This window comes from Hippocampus comes, unplaced genomic scaffold (assembly GCF_001891065.2).
Source record: "Hippocampus comes isolate QL1 unplaced genomic scaffold, H_comes_QL1_v1.1 scaffold6, whole genome shotgun sequence".
NCBI lineage: Eukaryota > Metazoa > Chordata > Actinopteri > Syngnathiformes > Syngnathidae > Hippocampus > Hippocampus comes.
In genome coordinates, this window is record NW_017805833.1 from 1,590,916 (window position 1) to 1,598,545 (window position 7,630).

Below are 7,630 nucleotides of genomic sequence, written 5' to 3' on the forward strand. Positions count from 1 at the left end.
ACACACACACACACACACACACACACACACACACACACACACACATCTGCTTAATTAAAATGAAGTTGTCTCGTGACAGACAGTGAGAGAGCAATCTTAACTTGATATGAAGATAATTGGAATAATCGTACCAATCAAATTATCCTCAAGTCCCCTGAAACACACGCGGGCACGCTTGGTCTTCACACGTACCAATGAATGTGAGAGCACGCCCCAAAACTCTCTCATGGGACAAAACCTTAACATTTAATGTCCGTTTCTTGACTTTCTTTCTTTCTTGCTTTAATATGAGGTCACAGTGCCATGCAACGAAGTGAAAAGGTTCTCGCTCCTCTTTTTGGGTGAGAAAGAACCAAAGCTTTCCTTTTGGCCCCTTATTCCACAGGATGAATTATAGACGGGGGTCAGCGAGGGTCCTGGTTCTCGGCGGATGACGCACGCCCTGGCCCCCTGCATACTAAACGACACACTCACACACGCGTGCACGCATGCACACACGCGCACTGACCGCACAACGCAAATGACCCTGAATCTGGCAAAATCAGATCCGACCTCCACATTAACAGTTTTCTAGCTGCAATGCAGCGAATGGCTGATCTGAAGAATGGACCTCAGTCTTGTGCCTATCATCACTTTCTGCCACAAATGTTCATTCATGTGTGTTCTTATGTAATATTTCCTCGATTTCTGACTGGATTGAGATTCAGCAATGATGTGGGAAGTGCTTTGGTTAGAAGAAATGACCTGCCTTATGCTCCCAGAGTGCAGAATACCTGTTACCTGTAACAGGCATTTTATTCAGTGCAGTGCAATGCAAGTGGGACTAATGATTAACCATTGTCAAACAATGTTGACGTACCTGTTTTTAAAATCCAGACAGAAATAATGAATCTTGAGTTTAGTCTGCATCCTTGCACTTCCATCTGGATTTGGCTTCCTTCTTGACACTGAAAAGTATGTGTATGACATTAAGCCACGGGCAAAATTTCTCTATCAAGCATCATGTTTATTTTCTTACTCATAAGAAATTTCAAATGATAAGACGGTTGGACATCCAAAGCAAATTACAGAGCGCAGATCTGAACAAGTACAGCAGATGGGAATGTAGATATCCAATAATGCAGGGCTCCATAAAAGGCAATATAAATAATTCAAGAGAGGGTTACATGCATTAACAATATTAATCACTTTCTGTATAGCAATAGTAAGTGAGCCTTCAGCACACAAGATGCACTCAGCATAAATGGCTACGGTATGTTAAAGCAATTATACCATAGCTTGCAGTTACGAAGAGTAGTTTAAAGGGTATGTACACAGGTTAAGGGTATGTACACTTATAATATCGTCATTATCACTGACATATAAAATATGTTCTTGCTTTACATGATGGTTCATTCAGATCGTTTGAATCTTGATCCCCATCGCTCTAATTTTTATATGTATTCACATATTTGTTTTATTCTGTAAACTGCTGACCAATAAAACTGGACACCATGCTCGATGCATAGTTTACTCAGTCATCGTAGAATAAACAAGAGATTCAAAAAATAGGTTAACATCCTATTATACATTGAACCCGAATGATATTCTGTTTCAACTTATTAACGTTGTTCCGGTGGAAGTATGCAGTACCGGTACATGACAGTAGTTAATCGTTGGGGGTACCTTGTGGACTTAACATGTAAGAACCGTAATCTTATTTTTTCTGTTGATGTATTGTCAAATTATAGACGGCGTGGGACTTGATTAAACTGTATTGTGTTGCATTGGCATTCTGCCACCTTATTGGTGACAACTGTTTTTGACAGTTATGCGATTTAAGGGTGTAAAGGGCTGTTAATTACATGGACGTGTTGGCATGTCACAAATAGGAATCCCACTTCCAGGATGACCAGGCTGTGATGGATGCTGATGTGGGCAACATTTAACACATAATATGATTCGATACAATGTTAGTTGAAATAGTGTAGACGTCCATTACATCAGATAAAGCTCTGCAGGAAGATGCCTTGGAGGAAATGCGTCCTGGCCCAGATGGTCAATGCAGAAATCTCCATAGGAGCGCCTCTGGGGAGAGAGGCACCCTCCAATCTTCGACTCGTCCGCTACTGTAGAATTCAGACAGCGACTTTTGCCTTCTAACTAACTTCTCTCTATGATTTTGCGACAGGGATGTGAAAACATTAAATCAGAAATTGATGATGCAAATGTGGATCTGATTGGCGCTTAGACAGACTGACAGAACTATTAATCCTGTAATGGAATTGATACAATTACAAAGGACTGGAATTAGACATTGCATCAATTAGAGCAGAGGCTGCTATTTGTGGAAATAAGGTAATGCTTCTTTGACTGTGTCAGTCACAAGTGATCGTTGTTATTTTTGTGAAGGTTGAATTTTGGATCGAGATCTTATCAGATTTTATGTAGATTTTTAGTATGTCTAATCAGATTTTTAACAAATAATGCGCCACTGCAGCAGCAGCATCCGAGCCATCATCACTTCCTTGCAGACGTTGGGTTTGATGCACCGGAGTATATTTTTAACATTACATTGCATTTTAACTTTACATACACAGTGATAAAAGCACACACCCATTGCTTTATCGCCGTGTATTTTAGAGCAAAACGTCTCGAGGAATTCAACCCCCGCAACTGCGGCGGCACGTTTGAATTTACGGGTGTGTTTATGCTTATAGGGAGATTGCACCCCGGCACTCAGCTGCCTGGGGAGCTCAGCGCTCTTGATTATGACTCGGGGCCGGGAACAGTAAATAATGTAAAGCATGTTTTCCCCCCTGAGGAAGACTTGTAGAAGTGTTCAAAATGTTGTTCCTTCTCAGTCGCTCACATAAACATCCCAGCAGATTTCCAAACAGGCATTTATGACTCTCTGCTGATGTACTGCTCTCCAGATGAGCACGTCAACCCAACTAAAACTGAGACATATTATTCTTTTAGATCCTTGTCTTGAAACGGTTGGAGTAAAACCATCACTCTCTTTTATTAATTAATCGGTATTGTTTGAGGTTTCTTCTTAAGAGCAGTCATATGATAGGAAAGCGTTTCCAAAATGTGCAGGGATTTGAACGCTGTCCAAAATGTTTGAATAGTTCAGCGTGTCTTGGTTTTGATCAGATGCTCCTCCTCCCTCTTTGCTCATATGAAGGTTTTTAGTAATGAATTGTGCAGTCGTCTCAATGAGGAGTGAGTTGTTGAAGCCAAGGTTTCATTAACATTTTAGCGTCCCTGTCTTCGGAGCTTTAAGAGAAGTTAATCTGCTGTCTAATAAAATAAAAGAAAGAACTCCTGAGGCGCATAATGGAGAGTAATGAACCTTGATGGCAAGCTTCTCATGTTCATCATTGTGATTTCAGCAAGATGCCATTTTATATAAGCATTGATTTTGGTCAAACTAATTTGTGTATTCAATTGATTGTTTAATTGCACTGTTGTGGTTGAATTTGTTTTTTTTTTTTTTTGGTTGCCAACCACAATGTGATGAATAGTTGGAATTTTTTATTCAACATCAGGAATTAGAATTGTGATTAGTTGAAACGACAGATAGATGTAATGTATCTCTAATTCAATTTTGTCGGTCAAAAACTCTGCAACGTCATCTCACCGTGGACAAATGATGTCACTTTTGCCATTCATGTGTATGAGGCTTCTCATTATAGATGTCACCTATTCAGCTGCCAATATCTGCTAATGAATTATGGGTGTCTGTAGCTGAATTATTTATCTATTACGCCAGTTTGAGATATCTGCAACACCATTTTGACTACCATTTGTCATAATTGTTCAGTTAATCCCTAATCCTCTTTTACATGGATTCCCCGTCACGATTTGCCTGCCTCACATGCCCACTCGCAAAGCTTTTCTCAATAAACGTGTGATTGGCTGGGTCGTGCCACGTGGTGAGTGCAAATGTTTACTTACATAAATATGAACCATTTATCAAAATGATTGAAAATGCAGAGTGGAGCCTCTCGAGAAGGACTGCTCGTATAGAGTGGGCCTATATCAAAGGTGACTTGATATTACAATTGCTGTACTTTGGCGCTTTATGAGTATGATTGTATTCCACCAAAAATAGTCAATATATGGTGCCGTTGAGTGAGCAATTATAATTTGCATGCCAAAGACATTTCTTGTGTTGTGTGTTTTGTTGTCATATCTCGGCAGACCGCGTGAACGTGAGAGAACAAAGAGTAAAAAGAGTGAAAATAATTGCTCCCAATGCATCACGTTTAGCTGTGTGCTTTTATACAGAAGCAGTGAGGCAAGAGCACTTGAGTATGACTCCAATGATGCTTTGCTCTGCCCAGAAGAAGAAAAATCCTCGCGAAAGAGGTAGCCCCGCAGCTGCTAATCAGTCCATGCGGTTGATAGAATGAAGCGGAAGAAAAAGCATGCCCCTTTATCGATACGTTACGACTCGGCCTCGTCATGATCGCAAGTTCACTTTGCAGCTCTGCTTCAGCATTCTGCTAGGCACAGTGCCAGGGGACACGTAGAAGTACAAGCGTAAGGAGACAGTGGAGGGAGTGGGTATGGGATATGGAAGACTTCTTGGGAGGAAGTATTCTGAAACAAGAGCACAGTCCGCCTCCAAGGTTAAAACATTTTACACCTACAAAAGAAATACAAAAAAAAATAAATGAAAACACCAACAGGCGAACTGAAACAGGAACAAAAAGTGATACAATTCTACACAAGGACAGCAAATTATAACTGACGTGTTTCATGTTTTTTTTTTTTTTTTTTTTAAATCACATCATAGGTTTTCACTTGGGCTGTAACAGACTATTAGAGTGGAACCTGAAACATTCATATATCTAGTATGATTCAGAAATCGCCCATGTTTTTTCTGTTGTGTGTAATAATAGTGTTTAATAATATCAGAATGTATTTCCTTTTGAGGCGTTTCATAACTTGAAAATTTCGTATGAAGAGACGTTTGTAAGTAGAGGTACCAATGTATTCAAAAACAGGACATTATATTACATTACATAAGACATAGAAGCATGTTTTGCATATCCTTTGTCTACTAAGCCATGGTACCGGAACAAAAAGCTGCTAACCGGTCCATACCTAATTGTGGTAGGAAGTAAAAAATTACTTTGGCAATTATTCTATGACGCGAACATAATGTGAAACCTTTTATACCTTCTCGAACAAAATACAGCTCAATGCGTTTAAAGGTTTTATACAAAGTTGGTGTCAGGACACAGGCTTGTGGTGCTTCTCACACCCAGCTGACTTAAGGCATCCTTCATGGCGTCCCTCGGTGAGTTGAAGAGTTTACTGAGACCAGTGGCCCGGTTGTCCTAATGACAGACAGCGACAAGCAGCTGCAGAAGGCGCAGACTCCCTGAAGGGAATCCAACCTGACAACACACTGAGTGTGCAAGAAGTTTGGGAGAATTTAGGGTTTTTCCAAAACTAACATGTTGCACTGCCCCCCGCCCCCTTCCCTGCGAATATCATCCCAGAGGATAAAGAAGCAAAGACAGTTCTAGAGAGATAACAGAAATCAGAGAGGGTAGGAGGGGACTGGCTGTTGATAATCAGTAAACACATTTCCATGCTGATTACACTAATGATTTCATGATGTTTGATGTGGCGTTGGCGGGGTGTAGAGCGTGAGGTGGCGGCGGGGTTTTCTCATCTGAACGTCGCAGCTAAATGATGGAGTAATTTCAGTGAACCCCCCGTGCCCCCGCCCCTAGTCGGGCCAGGCCTGCTTGTAAATTGCATGTCATTCTGGCACACAAGCAAGGAGGCATCAGAGTGCGATACACACACACACACACACACACACACACACACACACACACACACACACACACACACACACACACACACGCGCGCGCGACGTGTTCCTCCTTTGCATGTACGCACCCACGACTGTCTTGATCTTCATCATCTATAGTGCCCATGCCAAAAAAGAAAAAATATCTCTAAACAAAAGAACCATTACATTCATTTCCAAATGATGACATTACATTTGGCGCGGCGGTGTCATATATCAAAGTGTTGAGAACTACTCCCTTACTGTATGTGCTTCATCTTAATGCTATCGCTGCATGTCAAGGGCATGGAGGAAATTAAATCGGAAAGTGCAGATAGACCAAAGAAGATATTATCTCTGGATGATTGCAGTTTTGATAGGTATTGCCGTGAATTTCATTTTCTCTGGATGGAGAGGAGATGAGTTAGCCTGCAGATTTGCTCATTTTTCTTCTCCATGATTTATGTGAGTTGAGTGTAAGCCCTCCCCCTGCGCACCTCTCCCCCGCCCCACCGCCACCTTTGTCAAGAGCATCTACATGCATGTGCACACACTCCTTTGAGTTGCATCTTGTTTGCAGCGGTTTACAAGCGCGTATATTCGTACTTTTCATGGAGCTGTATGTTAGTAAACCGCAGTATGTTGCCGTTGTGTGTTAACACGTGTGCTAGTGTGTGTGTGTGTGTGTGTGTGTGTGGTGAGATAGCAGCAGAGCGATCAGAGGAGGGAACCATTCCGGGGCAGACGGGCGGGAGAGTGTCATTACTCAGACCTGTTTACATTCTAAATACGTAATGAAATCTTCTTGGTAATAATGACGGGAATAAAAGTTTGGGAAATTGTAAAAGTGGTGAAGTTTGAGAAATGAGGCCCGACCCGTGAAATAGCATTTGGGGGCAGAAAACGACATTATTATGCACTGCTCCTGCCTGCCTGAGACATGAAGATGAACTGCTAGTGGGCCATAAAATGCTGTTAGCCCAGGCCTGAAGTATGGCACATTGTAAAAGAGCCCCGATGCCATATTGACAATATATATAAAAGTATAGCCATACACAACATTATTTTTCATATACGATGAGCTCCGAAACAGAAGCCTCGCCCCCGTCCAACGCATAGACTGATAGGCAGTTTTTCCCCCCCTCCCTATAAAATATCTAAATAAACATATTGTCATGGAACCCATCTCTGCCCTGATCATATAGAGCTTGATATTAAAAACAGAAATATTACATTTTCTTGGAGCTCTATTTTCTCCTGTCCTCTTTTGGCTGTGGCGTAGCTCTGTTTGTCGGGGCGGAGGAAGACGAGGCATAGGAAGGCCTTGCAATATTATGCCATATAATGAGATGACTATTGAGTATCAGCTCCACTATAAAGAGATGTAGTATACGGGACGGGGCCTGTGGACCATTATTTTCTGTCAATAAGCAGTTGCAATACAGAAGTAATGGTAAAAGCAGTGGAGCATTAAGATTGATGTTAAAGTCGATGGCAAGATGAGCATTCTTTCCATCAAACTTATGTGATGAGCGTACAGTTATACCACCATAATCCGACCCGCTTGACTTTTAAAATAGAATTTCTCATTATTAGGAAATGCATTGCTCCCCCCCTTTTTATTTATTTATTTATTTATTTTTAAATTAACATTTGTCCTCTTTCCCAGCAGACTACGAGAGAGAGGCAGTGTATAGAGTACACCCATAACTACGGCAGGGTATGCCCATTCGGATTTTTCTAATATTAAAATATTTTTTTGTCTTCGGCAGACCCTCCACACATAAAACAAAATCAGGCATTTAACTGTTTTGGGCATGCTGTGTGTGTGTG

At 41.3% G+C, this 7,630-nt stretch overlaps 1 protein-coding gene across 4 annotated transcripts in view; it reads left to right on the forward strand.

The window, feature by feature from the left end:
- rsrc1 (arginine/serine-rich coiled-coil 1) overlaps positions 1-7,630 on the forward strand; it is a 115,886-nt gene that overhangs the window by 44,777 nt on the left and 63,479 nt on the right. The window lies entirely within an intron of this gene.